Genomic DNA, 27,934 nt, shown 5'->3' on the forward strand with positions numbered 1-27,934 from the left:
GCACCGTGAAATTTGGTGCAAACTGCATTCAGACCACAATAAACAGACAAAGATAAAAGCCGATTTCTGTTTTAGGACAGCAGATGAGTGGGATAAATGTAGTAGAAATTATAAACCAAAGCATTAAACTGGTGGTGGAGAAAACAGGCTTCATATTCCTGCATAAAACCTGATCTTTATAATTATTAAACTCTGATCGCGTGTGTGTGTGTGTGCGTGTGTGTGTGATAGGTATGTGTGTGTGTGAATGAATCTGTGTGTGCGTATGTGTGTGAATGAGTCTGTGTGTGTGTATGTGTGTGAATGAGTGTGTTCACATCTGCTCGAAAAAACGACGCTCTAACGGTAAAAAATTTACATATTCTGGTAGAGATTTATCACGTGGACTCCAAAATCGTCTTACCTGAAAAATTCTTGCTTTATTTCTCAAGTTATTAATCAAAATGTTCAAAATTCTGAAAGAAAAATACCGGCTTGCTTTGGTTGATGTGATGACGTCACTATGGATCTGCTTTGCGCGACCTGCGCTATGTTCCACGCACTACGAGTGATGTCACCCCCTCTCACCCAGACCACTCCTCCCTCCTCCCTCCCCCCTATCTCTCTTCCCCCCTCTCTCTCTGGCTCTCTCTCTGCCCCTCTCTCTACCCCTCTCTCTCTCTCTGCCTCTCTCTCTCTGCCCCTCTCCCTCTCTCTGCCCCCTCTTTGCCTCCCTCTCTCTCTCTGCCTCCCCTCTCTATCTCTCTGACCCCCTCGCTCTCTCCCTCTCTGCCCCTCTGTATATCTGCCCCCTCTTTCTGTGTCTCTGCCCCCTCTCTCTCTAGAAGCGCCTGTGAGTTGTCAGTCACGGACGGCGCCCGTCTCGCCCGTCGAGGAGAATATAAAGCTGAAGGGGCGGAGTGAGCAACACTAACGCTCCGCCGGCTGGAGAGCATCTGCGTGGTGTCTAGTGGGTGAGCGGCTGAGCCTACTGCATGGCTTTCATGGTGCCCAGCCGCGGGCGCTGTCAGCTGCTTCGTCCAAACTGGGCTTCTACCCGCGAAGCCTCGGCCGGGGTTCTATGCGACGATCCAGGAGGCATCGAGACAGCAGCGGTGAGGCCTCGCGACGATGGACCCGCGGCGGCGGTTGGGCCTTGCCGAATTTCAAAATCCGCAGAGAAATCTATCTCTTCCTCTTTTTACATTTTTTTCCTATCTCATGTCTGGTGGGGAGGAATGGGAGAGGAGTGGTGGAGGTAGGGAATGGGGAATAAAGGGAGAGGAGGGCAGTGGGGGAGGTCAGGAGGGATAGTGGGGAGGGGTAGGAGGAGGTGAGGAGTGGGGGATAGAGGGATACGAAGTGGTAGGGAGGGTAGAGGAGTTATGGAAGTAGGGAGGGAGTGACTGAGGGTAGGAGAAAGGAGAGGTGAGGGAGGGATGGGGAGGGGAGGAGGAGAGGGGAAAGGAGAGGGATGGGGAAGAGGAGGGGGAGGGAGTACTGGGGGATGAGGGGAAATGAGCCGCACCTGCGTAGTTGGGGGCTATGCACGAGTGGTGGAATATTACGCTGGGGGAAAGGGTTGCGTTGGGGGAACGGGTGAGTGGTGGAATATTGCGTTGGGTCTGCACTTAGTCTAGTCTTTAAAAGCTGCCAGATAGATATGAGTTTATTTCAGTCGTTACAAAAGGTACAGATTGTACAGTTAACAAGGAGCAAAAGGCACGTGATCATCATGTCAATTGATCTAAGGCAATGGTCATTATATCCACCCTGGTGGTCTCTGTCCTGTTATCACTGTTGCCTCATGTAGTACTCAAGATTCATTTGGAAGAACGAGAGCTAATTGAAACAGAGGTATTGTGCACTATGTCATTGGGTGATCGCCAACGACATAATGTGCTCTACATTGGCCAAGTGAACAGGCATTTCAAAGCCATGTTTGGCCTGCAGTCAGGTTGCTTTTGCCAAGTTGATAAGCTGCTAACTTTAGATCATTTTTGTCCTTTTTTTGCTTTCTAGTATTTTAAGTACAAAATACTTTTACCCGGGCCTAGAGCCGGATAGCAGGCGCTTATCAGAACAATTCTAGGGACAGTGTACCAGATTTCCTGCTTGGTTTATTGTTATTTGAACAGTAAGCACAGTACTGAAGATAACATGATGGTATTCCTAAAAGTAAATTAATAAGCATCACTGATAGCCAGAAGCACACAAGTTGTTCACCTTTTGCCACATTGGTTTATAAAATACTAATTTGCAAACTACTTTAAAAATAATTAGATTATCGAATTAGTTAACAGTTCCATTTTATCAAACTTTTTGGAATATTACAGTTAATATTACAGGAAACAAATCCATGAAAATATATTAGATTTGTTAAACTCTCTATCTCATGCATGTTCATGCATCTAAAATGATATATTCGATTTCTTAAACTCTCTATCTCATGCGTGTTATTTACTTCTGTCACAGGAGAATTTTATATTACAATGCCAAAAATCAGGCTATGTCTGTGCACAATTATTTTCAGAGCCATTTGAGATAATACATCAATTATCCATATCTGACTTCCTATCAGTCATGGATACAATCAAAAGAGCAACTATACCTGAAATCCAAGAATAAATCATACAACATTAGCTATTGTTTAGAGCATTTAAATTATTAACTATTATGTTATTTACATAGTACAATTTAATTATACTCAGAAGAGATAGTAGCAGGAGTATAACTTGTCTGGAATAAGATCGTGGCTGACCTGATCTTGGCCTTTGTCGCTTGTTCTCCATAATCCTTGATTATTATACAGTCCAAAAAATCGGCCTATCTCAACCCTGAACATATTCAGTGACTCAGCATCAACAGTGCTCTTGGGTAGAGAAGACCAAGGAGTCATAACGATGTCTTCATCTCCATGTCAAATGGGTGACCCTTACTTGGAAATTATGATCCTCATGAGAAGAATCATTCTCAAAAGAGAAATATGGAAGACTGTAATTTGAACAAATTTTTCAAAAGAAGAAATTACAGCACAAAGTTTGCTGCTTGCATATTTATGATGTCATATTACTATTTCAGATTCAGTGGAGAGAATCAGGGAAGACTTTACATATAAGTGGATGACCCAGCAGCTGGTCTTGAAAATCTAATTCAATTAGTTTTAACAGTGTGGTAGTTTATAACTGTGTGCCTGGTTATACAACTCAATCCGAAACGTTGCCTATTTCTTTTGCTCCATAGATGCTGCTGCACCCGCTGAGTTTCTCCAGCATTTTTGTGTACCTTCGATTTTCCAGCATCTGCAGTTCCTTCTTAAATACTTTTCAGTCTGTTTTGTAGGTTGTATGTTGGACTTTGTGACTGAATGCCAGTTGACTGAAGGCTACTTATGGAAAACAGAAAAATCTTACTTTATCTTTGTGAGAATATTTTGCCACGATCAACGGAGAATAATCACAAAAACTTTCATTTTAACAATGACTTTTTCCAGAATTTAAAGGTTTGTCCCAAACTGCCGAGATTTCATTACATTTTACCTTTTCAGTCTGGTGCTCAGATTACAAACCAAAATATTTGGAAATGATTCAAAGCAGAAGACCAGAAAAAATGGCATCATTACAAAATAATTATTTTGAAACCTGCTTTTACGGAGATATGCTTTCACTGGAGACAGTCACATACATTTTACTAAGTTGACTCCTTTGATGAAGTAGATACCTGAGGAAAGGTTCAATAAGTTGGTCCAAGACTCAGTGAAGTTGTGGAGAATGAGAGGGGTTATAGTGGGAAAATTGTATGATCCTATCGGGGCTTGACAAGCAGATACTGAGGGGATGATCATGCAGGAATATAGAACAAAGGTTCAGTATAAAAGGTTTAAGAAGATGGGGAACATTTTCATCTTTCAGAGCAAAATAATTTTTTGGCACTCTTACCCAGAGAACTATGAATGGTAAATCACTGAGTATATTTCAGCGTTGAGATTGATAACATTTACATCTATGGAACAAGTGGGATACATAGATACATAGACAATAGGTGCCGGATTAGGCCATTCGGCCCTTCGAGTCAGCACCGCCATTCAATGAGATCATGGCTGATCATCCACAATCAGTACCCCGTTCCTGCCTTCTCCCCATACTCCTTGATTCCGTGAGCCCTAAGAGTTCTATCTAACTCTCTTTTAATTGCATCCAGTGAATCGGCCTCCATTGCCTTCTGAGGCAGAGAATTCCACAAATTCACAACTCTCTGTGTGAAAAAGTTTTTCCTCATCTCAGTTCTAAATGGCCTACCCCTTATTCTTAAACTGTGGCCCCTGGTTCTGAACTCCCCCAACATCGGGAACATGTTTCCTGCATCTAGCGTGTCCAATCCCTTAATAATTTTATGTTTCTATAAGAATCCCACTCATCCTTCTATTATAGTGAATACAAGCCCAGTTACTCCATTCTTTCATCATATGACAGTGTCGTCATCCTGGGAATTAACCTTGTGAACCTGCTGAGAGTGTAGTTGCATGCTAGCTCTGATGTGCCATGATATTGAAATGGTGAAGTATACTCAAGGGGGTCGAGTGGCCTTTTCCCGTTACTCTTTTCTTATGTTGGTATGCAACATTTCAGCAGTGCTTAAGAGGAAAGGAAATATCGAATACAAGGAAGTCCATTGCTCCTGTCTGAACTCTCAGTTCTGTACTTGAACTGTTTGTTTCATGATCAGTGACTTTGTACCTTTTATAAATTGCACTTCCATGATAAAATTAGCATTAAAATCATTTCCTAGTTGGAAAGAAGTTGCAACACTATCTTACTTAATATATAATTTCAGTAGCAATCCAGTGCAGGACTGTGTACTCCTTGTAGTTTCCAGCATTTCCAACAGTCCGAAGTTCCCATCAATAAACATCACAATTGGACTGTTGTGATAACTAGAAAAGTGAAAGGCTTGGATAGAGTGGATATGGAAAGGATGTTTCCACTAGTGGGTGAGTCGAGGACTAGGGGTCATAACCTCAGAATTAAAGGACGTTCTTTTAGGAAGAAGATGAAAAGGAATTTCTAGTCAGAGGGTGGTGAATCTGTGGAATTCTTTGCCACAGAAGGCTGTGGAGGCCAAGTCAGTGGATATTTCAAAGGCAGTGATAGATAGATTCTTGATTAGTACGGGTGTCAGTATGGGGAGAAGGCAGGATAATGTGGTTTGGAGGGAGAGATAGATCAGCCACGATTGAATGGCACAATAGACGATGGGCCAAATGGCCTAACTGCTCCTATCACTTATGACCTAATGAACTATTACTATTCTTCCTGATTAATTTTCAAGGTTGGTAATGAAGAAAAGATGTTGAGTGGGAGATCATTTTTCAATTGATTTGCCCGTTGAATGGAAATCTATGCTTGGTTGTCTTATGGAATGAGTCCCTGGGGAAAAGTGATGAAGAAGGAGTGGAGACTAAAATGGAGAATCGCTGCCTTGGTAGATATCTATGCTGCAACAACATCCCACTGCACCTTAATGGCCCATCTGTCTATCAATTCTTCACTTGTCTTCTACTGGTGACATTATACACAGCAGCTGCTCTGCTCACACACACGGATTTCCATGCTGATAGCTGCCACACATTGCAACACCTTGGAACAATTGGGTTCAAATTGTTTTTATTACTTCTTCAATCCTGCTGTTTCTCTCTACTGTTTATCAAATGATTGGTATATTCAGAAGTTGTGGGGAGACCTATTCAGGTGTCCGAGGTTATGGGGAGAAGGCAGGGCAATGGGATTAGGAGGGAATAATAAATGAGAATAATAATTGTCAAATAAATGTACATCCCATATAAAAAAGCAAGAATCAATTCAAACACTGATAATTTAAAGCAGGTGGCACGTCGGCTAACTTGTCAGAACTGCATGTTGTAGGTGAATAGGTTGAGAGATCTGTGGCTCAATGCACTGTTTAGCATTTAACCAGACAGTTCTGACATCAACAAGATCAGCCAGGTTGCCAAACCTGTTTTAGAATTTGTTATTTTGCAAATCTATCTTCAAGGAAACAAAAACAAACGGGAAACTTTCCAGCTGCAGTGCCAATTTACAAGGCATACTAAGGTCAAACATTATTTATAATATTATATTTGTTTCGAGCCTTTTATGATTTCAGGTTCTCTCAAATCACTTTTCCAGCAGTGAAGTACCTTTGAAATGTAGTAATTGCTGCAATGAAGCAGCCAATTTGCGCACCGCAAACTCCCATATATATAGCAACATGATGAACATCAATTTATGTGTTGGCTGAAGGATGAATTTTAGCCTAGACGCTGGGGATTAGGGTGCTGCTGAGAGAGCCTTTGTTTAACATCTCATCTAAAAGTGAGCGTATATGAAAGTGCGGCTTTTCCTTAGTACTGCGATGCAGTCTAAGCCCAGATTTTCATACTCAAACCTTTACATTGGCGCTTGAACCCTTCTCTATCAATGGTGAGAATGCAACTAAACAGCAACGTGTGTCAGCAGACACTGAATTACAGGGTAATTAATAGGGATGCAGTTAATGAAAGATAATGGCTTCACATATGCTGCATATATTTTCTATGACTCCGCATGAAATTTGTAATACTTAAAAGTTAAGCAGACGAAAATGTAGACTGCTAGAAATCAGACACAGCCAAACACATTTTGAGGCAGCAATTAATACTCTGGTCACCACAGTATCGAAACTATGTTTTTATTGATATGTTGGTGGTGGAGTTTACATTTAAAAATTCATGGGTGTTAACATATCGGATGACCTGCCCCGGGCCCTGCACATAGATGCAATCACGAAGAAGGCATGTTCCTTTCTTAGAAGTTTAAAGAGGTTTGGCATCTGAATACTCTAACCTTTACAGATGTACTGTAGAATGTATCCTGACTGGCATATCATGGCCTGGTATGGTTTTTCCAACACACACATCAAGAGGATGCAGAAGGTTGTAGACTCAGGCCGGTCAATCGGTAGACACAGGCCGGTTATCAGTCAACTGAATTGTCCAACCACAACCAAAGAGAAGTCCTGAACCACTATCCACCTCATTAGTGACCTTCGGACTATCCTTGATTGGACTTTGCTGGCTTTACCTTGCACTAAAAGTTATCCCCTTATCATGTATCTATACACTGCAAATGGCTCAATGGTATCATGTAATGTCTTTTCGCTGACTTGATAGCACACAACAAAAGCTTTTCACTGTACCTCGGTAAATGTGACAATGAACTAAACTGAACTCATCTATCATCAAGGATCACCACCATCCAGGCTATACTCTATTCTCACTGCTACCATCAGGCAGGAGGGACAGACGCTGAACTCATACACCAGCAGGTTCAGAAACAGCTACTTCCCCACAATTATATGGTTCTTGAACCAACCTGCACAATCCTAATCCTACCTCGACCACGGAATACCATGACCATGTACCACAGATAATTTAAAAAATAATTATGTTCTTGCACTATGTCTTGTTTATGCAGTCTTCTTTCTTTTAGAATATTTAATGTAATTAATTTATAATTTTCTTTTCTGTGTTTACCATCTGTGTTCTGTCTCTGTGATGCTGTTGCAAGCAGGATTTTTCATTGTAGCTGTACCTCACCATACTCCTGCATATGACAATACATTTGACTTTGCACCGCCTAACATGAAATGGCAACGAGGTCCAGCATTGTGAGCACTGTCAGCAACACTCAGACACAATTATAGACAATAGGTGCAGGAGTAGACCATTCGGCCCCTTCGGGCCAGCACCGCCATTCAATGCGATCATGGCTGATCATCCCCAATCAGTACCCCGTTCCTGCCATCTCCTCATATCCCCTGACTCTGCTATCTTTAAGAGCCCTATCTAGCTCTCTCTTGAAAGTATCCAGAGAACTCGCCACCACCGCCCTCTGAGGCAAAGAATTCCACAGACTCACAACTCTCTATGAAAAAGTGTTTCCTCGTCTCCGTTCCAAATGGCTTACCCCTTATTCTTAAACTGTGGCCCCTGGTTCTGGACTCCCCCAACAATTGTGGAGTTAGAATTCTGAAGAAGGGTCTCTACCCGAAACATCACCCATTCCTTCTCTCCAGAGATGCTGCCTGTCCCGCTGAGTTACTCCAGCTTTTTGTGTCTATCCGTGGAGTTAAATTATTGCCTGCCCTTCTGTACTTTGAAAAACAAAGTAGTGTGGATAACACCAGGCACCTGCTGTGATCCTGGCCCCATTCACTAACAAAAGAGATGAAACAGATAGTTGTACTGATAGTTTTGTCATTCATTCGTGCTATGTATCAGTGAACGAGTTGATAAAGGTAGGCTGCAATGTCCTTGAAATTAGTTTTTTCTGACCTGGAACTATCAGATACGATGGATAATGTTATACTGGGCGTAGCAATCTGATTTCTGATTACTGTAAAAGGTCTTCCCTCATCTTGTATCATTTAAAATAAAATATAGTTGAGATATGTCATGCTTTAAGATTTTAAATATTTTGTCTACAGAATGGATTGGAAAATTAGCTATATTTAATGTGGTGCAGTTTGAAATTACACTTATTTAAAACAGCTGGTGACATAGGGAAACTTATTTATGAAATAACCACGCACTGAAGATAAGTGAATTCCATCCTCTGCAACCAATGTGATTTCTACATTATTTTAGTCAGTCCCAAAGGACCAAAGATGACTCCACAACAGCAGGGGGAAACCACATTTACTGAAGAAGAAAGAGAACATCTTGCATCAACCCCCCCTCACCTGCATCCACCAAAAACTTGCCAGGCTTGGTCCCGACCCCACCTCTTTTTCCCAGCTCCACCAATCAGTCTGAAGAAGGATCCTGACCCAAAACGTCATGCTCTCCAGAGATGCTGCCAAACCCACTGAGTTACTCCAGTACTTTGTGTCTTTTTCTTCTCTCAAATATGACTTTGTTCCACTTCAGTTGTGACAGTTCTGAAGTAGCTCAAGGTTGGAACCAGAGAGCTTTCCACAAATGGGCCAAGTGGTGGCTGGCTGAGCAGGCAGGTGGGTGGGTGATTTGAAAAGTGGTGTGCTCATTCTGCCGTTTCCCCAGGGCCTGTGCATGCTTATGCATGACATCAAGGGTTTGAAATCCTGAATGCTCTTTCACCTCTTTCAGTGTTCAAGAACCAAACATTTCCAGGAGTGAGTAGAGATATTACATTTCTTCAAGGAGGCTTCGAGTCCATTTTTTCCCTCTGTCCACCTAATAATCTTTTGCTGTAACAGAGCTCCGTAGTGTTGTAGCAAGAAGTTCAATAAAATGCTCTCACTGATGTCACAAAGCAGACATTTATTAGATGGCAAGTTACAAAAAACTTGTCAACTCCAAACCAAGTTGAGGAGCTCAAAAGTACCTTGAAGTCTGCCATGTGTAAGAAGGAATTGCAGATGCTGACAGAGACTGATGAAGATCTCGAACCAAAACATCACATTCCTCTTCTCTGGAGATGCTATCTGACCTGCTGAGTTACTCCAGCATTTTGTATCTATCTTAGAAGCCTGACACCACTGGCGTCCGTGAAGGAACATTTGGCTTCTCTAACAAGAAGACTAGCCTGATGAGAATGACCAGCAGATTCAGGAGCTAATTCGGACACATATGATTTCATTTATTTATAGATATTGTTTATGACATTTTATAAATATTTTTGTTTTGTTTTTTGTATGCTGTTTCACATTTGCTTTATATTCTTTTATTCTGTCTGAAATAAATAATTAATAATAATAAAAATAAAAATAAAAAAACCCCCACAAATGTAAGACTTTTCTGGACTGGATGCTCCACCTTTCCTCATGGGAAAATGAAATAAATCTGCATGTACCAGAAGGCAGAGCTCCAGCAGAAAACCCTGGGACCTAATGGTGCAGGGAGAAAGCACTGGATGTTCAGGGATCACCAACAACTTCTGCCGTATTTGATTTGCAAATAACATTCTTCCTTGTCCAACCAGGAAAATTAATGAAAGGTGTTCCAAAGTGCCTTTTGTTGAGCACTCCTGGGAAAAAAAAACGATTCCAAGCTGGATTCCACTCAATTAACTCATTACTTGCCTCCTCTACTTTGCATATTCTCTACTTCACAAAACCCCAGCTATGCTAACATTCCCTACCCACCATGTCTTCCTTGACTTCTTAGAGTAATGGAGTCGGAGCATGGAAACAGGTTCCTCGGTCCATCACGTCCAAGCTGGTCAAGATGCTAGATCAAAGCTAGTCCCATTTTCCCATGTTTGGTACATTTCCCTCTAAATATTTCCTGAGTGCACCAGTGCCCCAATTATTCAATTTTCTCCACATTACTGAAGACCTTATAGTGCACCTTTTTGGGCAGATATCAATTTCTAAGCTATGATACAAAATAACAGGCTGGTGGAAGAACTCAGCGGGTCAAGTAGCATCTGTGGAGGCTAAAGGAGAGGTCGATGTTTTGCGTCGACAGTTTGCAGCAGTACTGGTGCAGTCTCTGCCTAAAACATTGAGTTACACCAATTGACTCTGCAAATGCAGCTTGACCCACTGGTTCCAGTTTTCAGCATCTACAGTCTCTTTTGTCTTCAATATGTTACTGATATTCGATCATAGTTCCAAAAGAGTAAAAATAGATATTGACCCATATGAGTACAATCTGAAAGTACCCCTCAATTTTATAATAGCATTGTACTTGGAATCATTTCCACTTTATTGTTATTATCCATCAAAATGATTTGAGCTTTGGTGCTAAGAGTCATAGAGTATGGAAACAGGCTCTTTGGTCCAACTTGTTCATGCCAACCAAGGTGCCCCTGTCTATACTAGTCTCACCTGTCCACGTTTATCATAGTCTTAGCTTAGGCCCATATCCCTCTAAACCGTTCCTATCCATGTACCTGTCTAAATATGTTTTACATTTTGTTATAGTACCTGCCTTAACTATTTCCTCTGGAAGCTTGTTCCATATACCCACCAATCTCTGTGTGAAAAACTTATCTCTGGTTCCAGTTAAGAGTTTCCCCCTCTCACCTTAAACTGATGTCCTCTGGTTCTTGATTCCTTTACCCTGGGTGAAATACTCTATGAATGCACCCTATCTATTCCCCATGATCTTATACACCTCTATAAGATCATCCCTCAGCCTTCTGCGTCCAAGGAATAAAATCCTAGTCTGTCCAACTTCTCCCTATAACTCAGCTCACAAGTCATGGCGCACTCTTTCCATGTTAATGAGAACCTTCCTATAGCAGGGTGACCAGAACTGAACACAATACTCCAAATGAGGCCTCACCAATGTGTTGTACAACTGTAACATGACATCCTAACTTCTATATTCAATACCCTGACTGATAACGGAGAAAGTACCGAAAGCCTTCTTAACCACACTATCTATCTGTGATGCCACTTTCAGAGGGAACTGTGCACATGCACTTCTAGATCCGTCTTGCAGATTTAACCTACTGCAAGAAAATTATTTTTCTGTAAGGGCATTACTTTTCTACATGATTGCCATAAAACATTTCTGCTAGATAATTTGGGTTTTATATGTAATTTCAGTTATCACTAGGAATCCCAGCAATGGTAGCATTGTCAGCAAGCAGATAATATCTGCCATTACTTCTTTAGTATTTTAACAGCCAATTATTAACAGAAAATCTGCTCCTGGCTTAGAAAAAAGCCTAGGTCAATTTCTTGGGTAGCAGTCACATGTAAACATTAATGAACAGATGTTCCATTTGGCAAAATTGTCACCAATTCAAAACATCAGTTTTCTCACAGAAACTCTGCTGCATGTGTTCTCTGACTTTACTTAATTCATCCTTAAGATGTGGTCATCATTGGCAAAGACAGCATTCAGAGTGTGTTCTCGATTGCGTTAGGAAGTCTGAGGTGGTTTGGAATTTGTTGTAACTGCCTTGCCAAACCACTTCACAGGGTAGTAAAGATCTAAGCACATTTGCTTCCCTGGTGAACATTAGGCAATGAATTTGCTGTGGAGGAATAGAAGGTGTTGTATCTCTGATGGCTAAGTACACACATGTAGCATGTATTTGCCTTGGTTTACTTTGCCTCCGTTTACTTGGTTCACTTGTGGTTGAGTCCGGAGGTTAAAAATAAATAAATTAGCTCCATATAAATAGAATTAAATTAAATAAGGAAATCAATTCACCGTAATAGCAATTCAGAAGTGAAGGCAGACAGAGAGGGAAAACAAAAGAAAGTAAATTATCAGAGACTTGTTCAGAATGATGATGTCCTAGCTTTTAGAGCTAAACTCAAACTGATAGGATGGAAAGCTTTGTCTTAGCTGGGAAAGTTCATAAAATCCGAATCACAGTGTTGTATGAAGAGCTACACAATGTGTACCCTAGCCAAAATGGCCAAAGTTATGCACTCAATTGCCACTGGAAATGTTCAGAAAAGAGCTTGCCTGAGAGAGTTTTTACTAAAGCTGCAAATTTAACCCAAGATACTATGGTTTTGAAATTATAATTTTCTATTTGCTTTTGCTGAGAATGAGAAAAAAATAAAGAAATCCAGTCATGTAGCCACCAAACAGCATTTATCTTGGAATGTCTTCAATGAACTCACTGATAAATCAGCACTACTTCAAAAGAATACTGTATTAGTTTATTAGTTTAAAGTGATTTTGAAGTTGCCATATTTAAGAATCAAGATGTGAAGAAAGTTGTTACTCTCATCCACAAGGGTGTGGGCAGGAAGTTAGGAAGCAAGCGCCTACATCCTTAACATTAAAGGGAACACATGCGTGCACAGGTTCATAACTTCACTTTGGCCTTCGATGATCATTTAGGGAGGGGGAGGGAGTAGTTCCTCTTGTAAAGCTTCTGTTTTCCCATAAAGACCAGACTTAATCACTGACAAAATATAAACAGCAGGAGAAACTCAGCAGGCCAGGCAGCATTTTTATTTCTGCACCTGATTCCAGCATCTGCAGTCTCTTATGTTTAAATCTCTGACAACACAAATTAAGATTATTTGGTAAAATCGACCGTGCAGCCCTGTCCATAGGCAACCTCCAGCTATCTCCTGCATGCTGTTCAACTCATCTCAGATATCCGTGCCTGTGCACTGGAATGTGCTGGTCTGGGATGAGCAGGAGGTAAGTAGCCTGTAGTATAGGACCAATTACTCTCTCAGTTTTTTGCCTGGTCCAGTTGGCCACATTTGTAAACAAAAGTCATACATACAGAAACAGGCTCTTCGGCCCACCATGTCCATGTCGACACACACTAACCCTATTTTCCACCAAACTCAGGTTAAGGTTAGTAGTTTATTTTAATATACTTTCATATATTCTATTAATTCTTTTTTAATGTTTTATTTATGCATTCTTTTAATTATTTAAAACGATTTGAAGATTTAAAATTTACGAATATGAGAATTTGTGACCATATGTACAAGCAGTTCCTAAGTCCTTTGATAGTGGTGATCTGTCAAAGAAGGCAAGGGCATTCTGTGGGTGGGCCCTCAGACTCTGATGCCCGATGACAGTGCAATATGGAACCTGCACTGCCTTTAAGGATGCCTCTCATGTAGGGTGGGTTAGTTTGACTGGCCTCCACGTGTTGTTCCATCTGGAACATATCGTTGTGGAGTGGGTAAGCACAGTGCTCTTAGTGGAGACAATAGGCCACATATCATACCTAGTGTATTCATAAAACACACCAAAAGCATGTTCATAAAATTACAATAAAACCAGTTCAGGCAGTATTTGCGGTGACAGAAAATAAAGTTTATATTTCAAGTCAACTAGTTTTGATCAGAACTTCCATATAAACTTAATTTCTCTCTCCGCAGATGCAGCCTGATCTTCTGAATCGTTTATGTTTGTATTTCAGATATCAGGTACCTGCAGTGCTTTGATTTCAGCATAGTTTATTTTGCAGACTATTCAACTTATGCCAACGGTGAAAGGTTATTTTTTCCAATCCAATCAATAATGTTCAATTGTTCAAGCAGCTGAACAGAGCATTGGCATTAAAGGGCTTTGAATTTACAAAGAACGCTCACTATTTTTCTGCTACTATTTCAGAAAACTTTACATAATAAAAGTACCAAAGCCAGTGACACTTAAAGCTGTATCTCTCTGTGTTAATTAGCTATTGTCTGGTACCATCCCCTGGTAGCTCAATGACCAAATTCACTGTCACTCAGGCATTGGGACAAGGAAAGTTCTGCACTTAAATATTGGGATATACTAAGACAATATATCACAGGTTGTAGTTCCTATTCTCTATACAAGAACACCTCAAAGATGCCATTCACTTGCCCCTGCACTACTTGTGAGCCTTATGTTCAGTGAGGAACATATTATACCACTTCAAGTGGATATCTTAAGATGCTGGATTATTAGAAAGTAAGTGATTAAATTAGCATTTTTGTAGCATCATTCACCACCTCAAAACATCACATAGTTAACAATTTTTAACGTGTAGGGAAATGCAGGAGTTAATTGTACACAAAGCAAATTCTGACAAACAGCAAGAAAAGAAATGACCCAATAATCTATTTCTGCCATGTCGATTCAGGGATAAATATTTCCCAGGACACTTGAATCAATCCACATCTTGGAAGCATACCGCGGAATCTCTTTTAAGAAAGCACACAAGGGTTTGATATCAATATTTTAAAACGCCACGTATTCTATTACTTTCTACACATGTGGCTCCACTAACACTCCATTGACGTTTTGCCCACAATTTAAATAAAAACCTGACAATAGAATAAAAATATAGAAATTGCTAGATATTGTCCACAAGCTAGGGGGGGGGGGGGGGGGGGGGGAGGAAGAATGCTGGAAGTGAGGTGGGAAGAGGGGTTGTTTGTAGATTACACACACAATGTTGGCAAATTCAATGTTCATACGATTGGGCTGTAAGCTACCCAACCTGAATATGAGGTGCTGTTCCTCCAGTTTGCATGTGGCCTCACACTGGCAATGGAGGAAGCTCAGGACCGAAAGGTCAATATGGGAATGGGACGGGTAGTTAAAATGGTTAGCAACCGGAAGGTCTAGCAGGACTTGGCAGATCAAGTGGAAGTGGTTGGCGAAAATTTCTACGTCGGGTTTCGCCGAGGCCACATCAGGCACACCAAATGCAATAGATGAGGTTAGAGGAGGTGCACGTGCACCTCTGTCTCATCTGGAAGGAACAAGTGTTACACCTCTGCGTTTGCAGGGGGAGACGGGGGTGGGGGGGGGGGGCGGTGGAAGATAAGGACCAGGGTATCTGTCTGGGAGGAGGGGGAGAGAGAGCAGAACTATGGGACCCAGAGGAGGTACGTGGTGAGGGGTCTATCTTTCTCAGCAGGGTGGGAACCATCCTTCATCTTGGGAGCAGAGATAGAGAAATTGCGAAAAAGGGGTAGCGCCTTTGCAAGAGAGACATGGAGTCAGTATGGATGGAACTAAGGAATTGTAAGGATAAAAATACCCTAATGAGACTTATCTACAGGCTCCCAAACAGTAGCCTGGATATAAGGTGCAAGTTGAATCAAGAGTTAAAATTGGCATGTAGTAAAGGTAATGCTACGGTTGTAATGGGAGATTTCAACATGCAGGTAGACTGGGAAAATCAGGCTGGTGGTACACAAAAATGCTGGAGAAACTCAGCGGGTGCAGCAGCATCTATGGAGCGAAGGAAATAGGCGACGTTTCGGGCCGAAACCCTTCACTAATCAGGCTGGTACTGGACCCCAAGAAAGGGAGTTTGTGGAGTGCCTCCGTGATGGATTCTTAGAGCAGCTTGTGCTGGAGCCTACCAGGGAGAAGGCAATTCTGGATTTAGTGTTGCGTAATGAACCGGATTTGAAATGGGAACTCGAGGTAAAGGAGCCATTAGGAGGTAGTGACCATAATATGATAAGTTTTAATCTACAATTTGAGAGGGAGAAGGGTATATCAGAGATGTCAGTATTATAGTTGAACAAAGGGGACTATGGAACCATGAGGGAGGAGCTCGCCAAAGTTTACTGGAAAGATACCCTAGCAGGGATGACAGTGGAGCAACAATGGCAGGTATTTCTGGGAATAATACAGAATGTGCAGGATCAGTTCATTACAAAGAGGAAGAACGATTCCAAGGGGAGTAATGGGTGACCGTGGCTGACAAGAGAAGTCAGGGAAAGTATAAAAATAAAGGAAAAGTATAACATAGCAAAGATGAGCGGGAAGTCAGAGGTTTAGGCAACTTTTAAAGAGCAACAGAAAATAACTAAAAAGGCAATACGGTGAGAAAATATGATTTAGGAAGGTAAGCTAGCCAAAAATATATAGGAGGATAGGAAAAGCTTCTTTAGGTATGTGGAGAGGAAAAAAATAATTAAGACCAAAGTTGGACCCTTGAAGACTGAAAAAGGTGAATTTATTATTGGGAACAAGGAAACGGCAGGCAAGTTGAACAGGTACTTTGGATCTGTCTTCACTAAGGAGGACACACACAATCTCTGTAATATGTACTAGTGGCCAGAGGATCTAGGGAGACGGAGGAACTTAAGGAAATTCACATTAGACAGGAAATGGTGTTGGGTAGACTGCTGGGACTGAAGGCAGATAAATTCGCAGGGCCTGATGGTCTGCATCCCAGGGTACTTAAGGAAGTGGCTCCAGACGCATTGGTGATCATTTTCCGATGTTCTATAGATTCAGGATTAGTTCGTGTGGATTGGAGGGTAGCTAATGCTATCCCACTTTTTAAGAAAGGCGGGAGAGAGAAAACAGAGAATTAAGTCGTCAAGTCAAGAGAGTTTATTGTCATAGATAGGACAATGAAATTCTTGCTTGCTGCAGCACAACAGAGTATTGTAAGCATAAATACAGAACTTCAGTGTGTCTATATAGCATAGACCATATATATACACACATAAATAAACAGATAAAGTGCAATAGGCTGTTATAGACTTTTTCACACAGAGAGTTGTGAGTCTGTCAAATTCTCTGCCTCAGAGGGCGGTGGAGGCTGGTTCTCTGGATGCTTTCAAGAGAGAGCTAGACAAAACTCTTAAGGATGGACGAGTCAAGGGATATGGCGAGAAGGCAGGAACGGGGTACTGATTGTGATCAGCTGGCTCGAGGGGCCGAATGGCCTACTCCTGCACCTATTGTTTATTGTCAGGGTGGGAGGAAGTCTAGTTCAGATAACTGTGGGAGTCGGTGGGATTGAACTAGATGTCATTCGATAGCCTCTTCTCTGTGATAGAGACAGAGAGATCAAGAAAGGGCAGAGAGGTGTCAGAGATAGTCAAGTAAATTTGAGGACAGGGTGGAAATTAGTGGATAAATTAATGAAATCCACAAGTTTGGCACAGGTGCAGCAGTTGGCCTTGATGCAGTCGTCGATGGGGTGTAAAAAGCGTTGAGGGATGGTACCAGTATACATTTGACGTAACCAACAAAAGGGCAGGCAGAGCTGGTGCTGTGCGAGTGCCCATGGCTACACCTTTACCATAAAGAAAGTGAGTCAAAAGAGAAGTTGTTGAGGGCGAGGCCAGGTTCCTCCACGTGGAGGAGAAGCATTAGTAGAGGGAAACTGCTTGGGTCTGTATTCAAGGATCTGACCCAAACTGTGGGATTACCTCTAACTGTCATGAGCCAGACAGCACCTTTCTCTTTTAAAAGGTCATTTGAAATGTTACCTCCTACAAGCATTCCAAAACACAGACAAAGCTGCAACTACACTTACTTTGTGTGCTCATGAGTCAACCACGACTGTTAAGTATCTGTTCCCAACATCTAATAAAGGATATATTTTCCTTCCAATAACCTGGGTGCACTAAAGCAAGTGCAACACAACAGCTATCGGTTTCAACAAAAAAGTTTCTGCATTTTACCTGCTGGCATCTACGATTTCAAACTGACTCATCTCAGCTCAGTCCTTTGGCCAACTTGCTGATTCATTGGTAAACAAAGCTAACATGAAAAAAACCACAAAGTGGGTAGCAGAAAAATATCCCTCTGTAGAATGCATGCGCAGATCATTCACAGCAGCTGTGAAAACCCCAAGTAAACAGATCTGCTGAAGAGATCAGAAGTTTAAGATCCCATCTGTAACATGAAAAGGTCGAATGTGTTTCCCTGTCAGCCAACAGCCCCGGCCTCCCACACCAACATGTACCGCAGAACACCAACACTTCTTTTGCAAAATATGGCTTATTACTGTCTTCATTTAATCGGCATCCTTTCTAGATGATCTCATGATTTTTTCCATATATTTTTTCTTCTTAAACTAACGCTAAAAGGCCAACTGAACACTGAAAAATAGTAAGATTTTTAAAAAAGGGCAATGTCACACCATGAAAAGAATTAGTATATGGGCATATTACATGGCTTGTCATTTATAGTTTTATTCGATTTATTTTACAGGAGCAGTTAAATATATGCTCAGCTTGCATTACTGCAGTTTTTATTCCCGTGTTTTGTCTTCCTACATGAAAGCAGAAGTCAACAGAAAGAACAGTACATAAAAACTGCATTAATGCCTCCTATAACAGATCACAGAGTGCTGAAGAGATTGTGTTGTATTTGACCCATAAACTTCCATTCCCTGCAAATCCATGTGCCAATCTAAAAGCCTCTTAACTGCCACTATCATATCTGTCTCCATCACCACCCCTGGCAACGTGCTCCAGGAACCCACCACTCTCCGTGCAAAACACTTGCCCTGCACATCTCCTTTAAACTTTGTCCCTCTTGCTTTAAATATATGCTTTCTAGTCTTAAGCATTTCCATCCAGGGGAAAAGGTTCTGACTGTAGATCCTAACTGTACCTCCGGTAATTTTATATATTTAAATCAGGTCTCTTCCTTAACCTCTGGCATTCCAGAGAAAACAATTCAAGCTTATCCAACCTCTAATACCACCCAATCTAAGCACCATTTGGATAAACCTCTTCTGATCAGTCTCCAAAGCCTCCACATCCTTCCAGAACTGCATGCAATTTCCCCCAGGTTTCCACTGATAAGTGACCTGAAATCAATTCTATGGTTCAACCTAGGGTGCAAAATCTGGCAACAACACAAACTACTTGCAACCTGCACAAATCTCTGCTCTGTTCCAGTGCCAACATAAATGTATTATTCCTAATGGTTTTAAAAATAACCAAGATAACTGAAAAAAATAATTAAAATCACCCTCTCTGGCAGTGATAGGAAACAGCTGCAGTAACTCAATCTACCCCAAAGCCCACGTGTGGAGACATCAAGCTAACACTTACAACAAAATCTACCCCTGTAGTTGAAAAGAAAACACATATACTAAACAGCTTCTGAAAGCAGAAAGCCTGAAAAAAGCATATTATTGCAGTTGACTTTTGGCTTCATGATGGCAGGAATTTGAAGTGGAGATTTTGAGGAGGGACTGTGCACCAGCACTATTTTATAGGGAATGTCAACAACTTACTTGTTGCTAATTGATTTATTCAGCTGTTGCTTCAACTGTACAAGGGTTTGAGTGTTTCTTCAAGTTATTTGAATTGTAAAAGTCTGAAGGGATTGGTGTGGCAGGTGCAAAACTTTTCTGCAGACTTCTATGCACACTGACTATTTCCAATCATGGTGATAATGGTAGGCACTAGTTATAGCATGGTTGTAATGTCAAAAGTGCATGGGAGTGGAACAACCTAAAAGAGGATGAGCTGAGGGTGAAGGTCTTGCAGCTGAGGACCAAATTTACCAATGATGTTCAAGGCATCATTTAGCAACCTGAATATCAGAATGGAACAATGAATGAATGAATGAATGAATGAATACGTTTATTGTCATTGCACAATACTGTGCAACGAAATTCCATTGCATCTCCTCCGGTTAAAAAAATACAAACACGACAACCATTGACACATATGTACACTTATTAGTAAAAATAATAAATAAGTATTTAAAAAGAATTTTAAAAGAATGTTGCATTTCTTGGAATTACATTTTGCTTCCCCAGTGTTCTCTGTTGGAATTAAGTTCTTTTATCGCACATGGGTAGAAACTATTTTTTAGTCTACCGGTGCGAGCCTTCAGAGACCTGAATCGCCTCCCAGAGGGTAGCAGAGTGAAAAGGTGGTTGGCAGGGTGGGATGTGTCCTGCTTGATGTTTGTGGCCCGGCGCAAGCATCAGGCCCTATATATATCATCCAAGGAGGGCAGTTGAGCGTTTGTAATGCTCGTGGTGATGTGTCCATGTTTCAATGAAATGTGCCACTTGCCCCAGACAGATGTTTAACATCTGGTCACATGAAGGATCATATTTGCAGTGTCAAATGTAATAATGAATTTCTATGCGACTGGTTCCTTCTAGGTTGGAGCAGGAGATATCTGCAAAAACTCATAGGTTGCAAGTCACTGTTAGCCCTGGACTGTGTAAGCTCCCGGTACATCAGTAAAACACTGGCCTGCTGTTTGTGCCAGAATGGAAGATGTGATACGGCAGCAAACTTTGGTCCAGAAGTGCAGAAATAAATTTGCCTACCATTTCCACGCCAAATCACAAGGTATTTGTTGTGCACACCCATCACTGCCACATAAACCCACAGTTTTCACCTACATTTGTGAAAAATCCCTGCAAACTCACCCTTCGGTGAACTGAAACTATATTTTCTCCCCACCCCAGCTGCAGGCCATTTTGTGCCTAGTTTTTCATCAGGTGCAGATCCCACTTCCGCATTATCCTTTAAACTGCATGCATTGACCATATCCAGTATGATGGCTGTGAATGAATTACCAAATGATAATATACTTTCATCATCATGCTGATTACTGTCTGACCAGCCTGAGATGCTGTGCTTTCCAACTGGAATAAGAAACGAGAGTAGGGTTGTACCTTAATTGTTGTACCTTTATAATTAAAGTGACACAGATGCAAAGTATAATGTCTACATCATCGGAAACTCATAAATTGAAGGGAGTTTGAGGTTGGTAGAGAGATGTGATGGCGGGGAGGAGAATGGGAAAATGCCATCAGCATTGGTTACTTCCGGCCTATTGTTGGTGAATGCATCAGTGCTAAACATTACACTAATGGCCAATATACTTTTCTCTACGCGAATTGGACATGTCCTGACTGTCCCCCATTTATAGCTTCTGTCCCAAATTGTTCTGCAATGTTCAGTGTCTTGAAATCTATTTAGTTGCGGTGGCTGTCATACTTGAATAACTAGTCCTGTCTGAAGCTTGGAGTGCAGTTTACTTTGAATGCATTTGATATTGACCTTGAAGCAAGTGCAGTACTAATGTAACAGAAAGGTACCATGCTTAAAGAGTTGAATTACGAGCATAGGCTGAACAAAAATGAGTTTATTTATCCTCCAGTTTTAAAGATTTAGTGCCTGTTCTAATTTATGTATGTAAAATGGAATGTAGAAGTCATAAGAAAACAATCTTTCTGGTTAGGAAGCCACAATGCATAAGTAACAATCAATTCTAATTATTTTAAATGTGTAATAATATCAGTTCAATATAAATGTTTCAGTAACTTACTCGCTGAGGAATTTAACTCAATTTTTTTTAACTGAAATGAATCTGAGTAAACCTTGTGCTAATGTAATAGCAGAATGCTAGTTTTGGTCAGTGAAAATTCAAGGAAAAGCATTTTTAAATGTCAGGAAATGTTGACATTTATTCAACAACGTTCGTATCCCCGGGGTCCTGAGGCACCATAGCCAGCTAATTACTTTCAAAGTATTGTCACTCAAGTAATGTAGACAAACCACAGCACAACAAGCTCACTCAACAATTGAATTGAATACTTTGTCACATGTGACAAGTTACTGTGAAATTCTTTGCTTGCATACCCCAAGGTATGCAAATAGTCGCCCATAAAGGGGTGCTTACAAAGTTACAAAGTACCCCCGCGCCAGGTCCCCCCTTTGTTCTACCCTGGCAGCGGCGTCCTCACATGTCTATCCTCGTCCATTGGTCGGCGCCATCATCGACCATCACACCGTCACTGGGTCCTCTCCAGATGCCTCCATGGTGCCGACCTAGGCCCCAGCCGCGGGTTCCACAGACTCAGGGGCCATTGGTCACGGGCTTCGTCGATTCACAAAACTCCACCTCAGACCCGCGAGGCTCCGATCCGCGATGCTCCGACCTGCGAGGCTCAGGCCTGCGAGGCACCACCTCCGACCCGTGAGACCCAGGCACCGATCCACGAGGCTCTGACCTGCGAAGCTCCGGCCCGCAAGGCTTCTTAGCGGCACCTCCAGAAGGCAACGATTGGGATAATGCATTTTGAACGACGAATGTTACAATGATATGTGGAGTTTTCTTCAATTGTACAATACTCCAGCCATGCTAACTGTACAGGATAGTTACGCACATCGGTCCTGGAGTAAAACACAAACTGAATGCGGAGCAAAAAACAAAGTGCTGGAGAACTCAGTGGGCCAGGAAAATCTGTGGAGGGAAAGGACAGACAACCCTCTTTTTCAACCCTCATGATTCCAGCATCTGCAGTCTCTTGTATCTTGAGAAAGCTTTCAATTGCACTAATATCATGTTCTGCCATCTACTGTTTGCCTTAAACATGCTCCGGAGAAATAAAGTTCAGACGTACAGTATAAAACATAAACCTCCTATCTGCCTGAATAAGATTATCATCATGTAAAATCAACCTTTGGGGCTGTGGGATATTCTGGTTCAAACAGAAGCACTTAAAACTAAATATGCACGGCCAAGTTACAGCTCTAGAGAATGGAAATGGTGATTCTGAAAATTTGCTTCATTCAAACCCTGAATTAAAAAGTCAAAGTAGCAAACCCTTTTAGGTACATTTATAATTATTCCAATTGTAATCAGATTACATTTGGTGATTGGCCCCGATAGGCCATCAGAATGCTGTACATTATTCTCAGTATTTTCGAGTAAGCTTGGCTTATTTGGGGACGACAGATGGCACAATGGGCTAAGTGTTCGGCTGGCGACCGGAAGGTGGCCGGTTCGAATCCCGCTTGGAGTGCATACTGTCGTTGTGTCCTTGGGCAAGACACTTCACCCACCTTTGCCTGTGTGTGAATGTGTGTGAATGTGTGTGAGTGATTGGTGGTGGTCGGAGGGGCCGTAGGCGCAGAATGGCAGCCACGCTTCCGTCAGTCTGCCCCAGGGCAGCTGTGGCTACAGAAGTAGCTTACCACCACCGAGTGTGACTGAGGAATGAATGAATAATGCGATGTAAAGCACCTTGAGTATTAGAAAGGCGCTATATAAATCCCATCCATTATTATTATTATTATTTACACAATAATGTATGGATTGTACTCAAGTATATCTTCAACAAATATAGTGTGATTACACAAACACTCCTGTCTCATCTCGATAAGTGTCAACAAAGTTTGCACATAATATCTGAAAGAAAAGGTCATTGATATCAAGAAATGAACTGTAAATGGAAATTGGAAATAAGAATTGCTGGGAGTATACAGTGTTCATTAGGACCATTACTGCATCACTTGTTTTCTTTCATAGCAGCCTTGGCTTTGGTTTGTCCTTAAAGCATACCACTCATATTCCAGGTTATCAGGTTGAATGATAGGTGAATAATCAAAATGTCAACCCAGCACATATTTTTCAGGAGCTGATTTCTGCAATAAATAGTAACATTTTGAGAGGGCTTTACTTGGCCGTTTTGCTGGGAAATATGAATGCCCTTATAATTTCAAAATAGCTTTCATGATGAATTGCCATAATTATGCCTCATTTTATTAGCTCGGTAGTTATAGTTTGCGTGTTGTCACATCTGTCACAAGTGCATGGTCCAGGCAGGCTCTGGAATCCATTAGCACACAACGCTCATCTGACACGACTGCAGTTTTGTGCATCTCAGACCCAGAAAGGACCTCACACTTCCACAAATTCGCAGTTCATCAGCGGTTAGTTATTTCTTTCTGATCGCTGCTAATTATTCAACACTTCAGCTAATACCTTCTCCTGGATGAAAGTTGTCCAATGGTGCTAAAAACTGTTACCAACCGCCTCCTCTCTGCACCTCATCATTTTATAGACTCATGCTCCAGGGAAAAAAGTCCCAGCCTAACCAGCCTCTCCTTATAACTCACACGTTCCAGTCCAAGTAACATCCTTGTGAATCCTTTCTGCATCCCTTAATGATATGCTTCCTCCAATTATATGATATGTTCCTCTAGCTCTGCATCTAGAACAGTGCAGAATATGTACAATTCACCAAGCACCAACCTCAATGTCCTGACAGATGACAAAACATGCCAAATACCTCTTTCACCACTACATGTGTCGCCATTATCAGGGATCTATTTATCTGTATCCCTAGGTTTCTCTATTGCATAATATTTTCTAGGATCTACCATTCACTGTGTATGTTATGCTTTGCTTTATCTTACCAAAATGCACCATGTCGCACCTGTCCAAGTTAAATTCCATCTGCCATTCCTTGGCCCACTTACCCAGTTAATATAGTGTGATAATAATAATCCGATAGTCATGAATTAACATAGAAGAAATTTGAACAGCCTGGCTAAGTGGGTGCCTTAATGGGGTGCCTTTTACACTAACTAGATGATGAGCAGGTGAGGAACAAGAATTTGTGGGAGAGTAAGAACAGTGAGGAGGAGGTAACTCAGGCCACCCCTTTCTCAGGTAGCCGGTGAAGAGCTGAACAATGTGACACCAATAATTGTAACCCAATGTCCCCATTCACATGCAGGTTCAAATCTCCTTTTCCTCGGCACATCATCTTTGATTGCATCATGGTCGCTGCTAACCTTCATGGGCCTATTGTCTTCTGAATAGCTACTGTTGCTTCTGTTTATGAAATAGTTTGACCCGTAAGATAAATGTACCAGTCAGAGTTGTGCAATTTGTTTTGGTGATATGATTGGTAGGGTTGGCAGTATGTGCAAGCTATGAGATATGTGTTGAGGCTCGCCGCAGGGCCAAGTACCTGAGGGTGTAGTGAATATTTGGTATTGAAAAATTGAAAGGAGGCAAGTGGTAAAGGGGTAAATAGACTAGTCTGAGGCAAAGTGGTGCAGCTTGAAGGGTCTGGCAATTGAAGATGCATACATTGACCACTCACGTTTTATCCTGGCACTGACCACCACAGCTCTCTTCCTATCAGTGAAACGGTCTGGAAACCTCTTGCTCTACTTCGCTTCCTTTCCACCTCCTCCGCTGATATTGCCTGTACAGTGATAAAGAACAATGAAAAATTATCTATCCCAAAATGTGCCACTTTTCAATCTTTTCTGGATCTATCTCACTTCAAGCCAAGTGCCAGCACTTACACCACCCATATTCCATTCTCCTGATATGGGACTTAAGCAATGCAGGGTAGCTTTAACTAGAACTAAGTAATCATGACATTGGGTCCTTGTTGATGAGGGCAGCCAACCAGCAGTATAGTAGATGCTGAAATCCATTATAAACAAGGGACATTAATTAATTCTGCAGTCAGCATTATGTTCTTTAAACTAAAACTGAACACAATAAGACTGATGAGGGGATTTAACAACTAGAAAGTTGCCATCTCCAGTGACACATTGTTATGGCCCTGTCCCACTGTACGAGTTCATTCAAGTGCTCTCCCGAGTTTAGAAAAAAATCAAACTCGTGGTAAGCACGTAGAATGAACGTAGTGGGTACATCGGAGCTCGGGGACGTCTCTTAGCGTCTCTTAACGCTAACGGCAGGTACTCGGGAAACGCGGTAAGCTCGGGAAGACTCGTGAAGATTTTTCAACATTTTGAAAAGTAGCCACGAGAGCCCAGAGTACCGACGAGCGGCCATTATCGTAAATCTCCGAGTTCACCCGAGTTCGAATTAGGTCAAACTCGGGAGAACTCTTTGAATGAACTCGTATAGTGGGACAGGGCTTTTAGTATTCAACTTCAACAGTCCAATCCCAAATATACTACTATTACTTTCTTATCGGTAATAGCCTTATTGTTGTACTAATATTCTATATTTACTAAACAGCCAAGCATAATTATTCATAAAGTAAGGGAAAATGTACAGGAGCTCCCATGGTCCCAGCAATTTTCCTTTCATTATCCTCTAAACCCTTCATTATTTTCAATTTACTCTCTACCACACATTCTTTTGGTTTAACTGTACTTGCTCTACCCCACATCTATATTTATACATAACTAAATCACTGATCTTGTGCTCTTCCGGTTTGCAGAGTTTTTCTATTTGTGCAAAAATGGTACGCGATATAGCTACTCGCCGTTCTCTTGTGCTGCTGGTGCAACAAGTTTCGTTCCGATCGGTGGTATATTGTAAAAGTTATCGAGGTTTAAAAATATTAAAAACCGCGCATGCGCAGATTCTTTCAGTCAGCGCCACGCAGATTGGTCTCTTCTCCTGTCAGTCAGTGCCACGGCCGGGATGGCGATGCCCCTTCCAGCCCCACTGGCAGCGGCCTGTCCCGCCTCACTCACAATCTCTTCTCTCCCCTCCTCACAGTAACTTGTCTATCGTCACTCCCACCACCGGTGACGGCCGTGGGTTCAGTGGAGGCCCTGGTCCCGTCTCTTTCTCCCTCATCACTCACTCCGCTCCCCCGCAGCCCTTCCCGGAGATCTTCTCCACCAGCTCATCGAAACTCGTGGTGCCCACCATGACGAACACCGACTCCACCCCCCCCCTCCCCCCGCGGCGGCAGCAAGCAGATAGGCAGGTGGGCAGGGCTGAGCAGCAGCAGCGGGCAAGGACGGGCTGAGCGGCAGCAGCGGGCAAGGACGGGCTGAGCGGCAGCAGCGGGTGGTCGGATAAGACGGGGACAGGCCGAGCGGCGGCTGAGTCAGAGTGGGTAGAGGGAGGGATGGAGGGAGAGTCGGGTTGCAGGGTGGCCGAGCAGTTTGCGCGGAGTTTGATTAACTCACACACACAAGATGCAAACTGGTCCAATCGTCAAGTCAACGGGATCTAAACCACAGCTAACAATGAATGACCTGTGGAGGAAGGAACTGCAATGCTGCTTTTTATAGATGGAGGGAGGGAGTGATTGAGGGTAGGGGAAAGGAGAGGGAGGGTGAGGGAGGGATTGGGGGAGTGGAGGAGGATAGGGGAAAGATCCTGGGGAGGTGAGGAGGGAGAGTGGGGGGATTGAGGGAGAGGAAGGGGTAGGGAGGGAGAGTGGAAAGTGGAGGAGGTGAGGAGAGTGGGGGAGGAGGGGGAATAGAGGGAGAGGATGGGGGAGTGGGGGAGGTAGGGAGTGGGGAATAGAGGGAGAGGAGGGCAGTGTGGGAGGTCAGGCGGGATGTTGGGTGGATAGGGAGAGGTGAGGAGTGGGGGTAGAGGGATAGGAGGGGCGTAGAGAGGAGTTATGGAGAGAGGGAGGGAGTGACTGAGGGTAGGGGAAAGGAGAGGGAGGGAGAGGTGAGCGAGGGATTGGGGGAGGGGAGGAGGAGAGCGGAATGAAGAGGGAGGGTGAAGAGGCGGGGGAGGGAGTGCTGGGGGATGAGGGGAAATTAGCCGTGCCTGCACAATTGGGGGCCATGCATAAGTGTGTAATATTGCCTTGGGGGGACGGGTTGCATTGGGGGAAAAGGTGAGTGGTGGAATATTGCATTGGGAAACAGGTTGCGTTGGGGGACCAGGCCTCCCGTGTGACAGGGACCCAATGGGTCCCACTTGGTCTAGTTTCCTCTTAAAAACAAATGTTGTTTCTTGGGCACAAAGTGCAAAAATTAGGAAGAGCTTGCTGATAATCAGTGAACCTAATGGAAATACAAGCAAATAAATTCATGTATTCATGTGGTGAACCACTTCAGAGCAAAGTTTTGATTAGGTCAGCAATGACCCCACTGTTTAGAACTGGGCTAAGAATAGTGATCAGGCCTCGGAATAATACAAAATAATCTGAGCTCGCATACACAACATAAAGTGACATCAAGGTGAGGTATTTATACAATTGCAATAACTATCTGTACCGTCAATCACATATTGTATGGAGCT

The 27,934-nt window shown here is 42.4% G+C and overlaps 1 protein-coding gene across 2 annotated transcripts in view; it reads right to left on the reverse strand.

Moving 5' to 3' along the window:
* Positions 1–27,934, reverse strand: part of LOC116970985 (guanine nucleotide-binding protein G(I)/G(S)/G(O) subunit gamma-7) — a 263,738-nt gene that overhangs the window by 117,288 nt on the left and 118,516 nt on the right. Inside the window, exon 3 of one of the 2 annotated variants that reach the window (XM_033017738.1) lies at positions 25,053–25,157. The exons of the other annotated variant lie outside the window; for it this stretch is intronic. The gene's annotated coding sequence lies outside the window, so the exon portion shown is untranslated. The remainder of the gene's footprint in view (positions 1–25,052; positions 25,158–27,934) is intronic. 2 annotated transcript variants of the gene reach the window in all.

This window comes from Amblyraja radiata, chromosome 3 (genome assembly GCF_010909765.2).
Source record: "Amblyraja radiata isolate CabotCenter1 chromosome 3, sAmbRad1.1.pri, whole genome shotgun sequence".
Taxonomy (NCBI): domain Eukaryota; kingdom Metazoa; phylum Chordata; class Chondrichthyes; order Rajiformes; family Rajidae; genus Amblyraja; species Amblyraja radiata.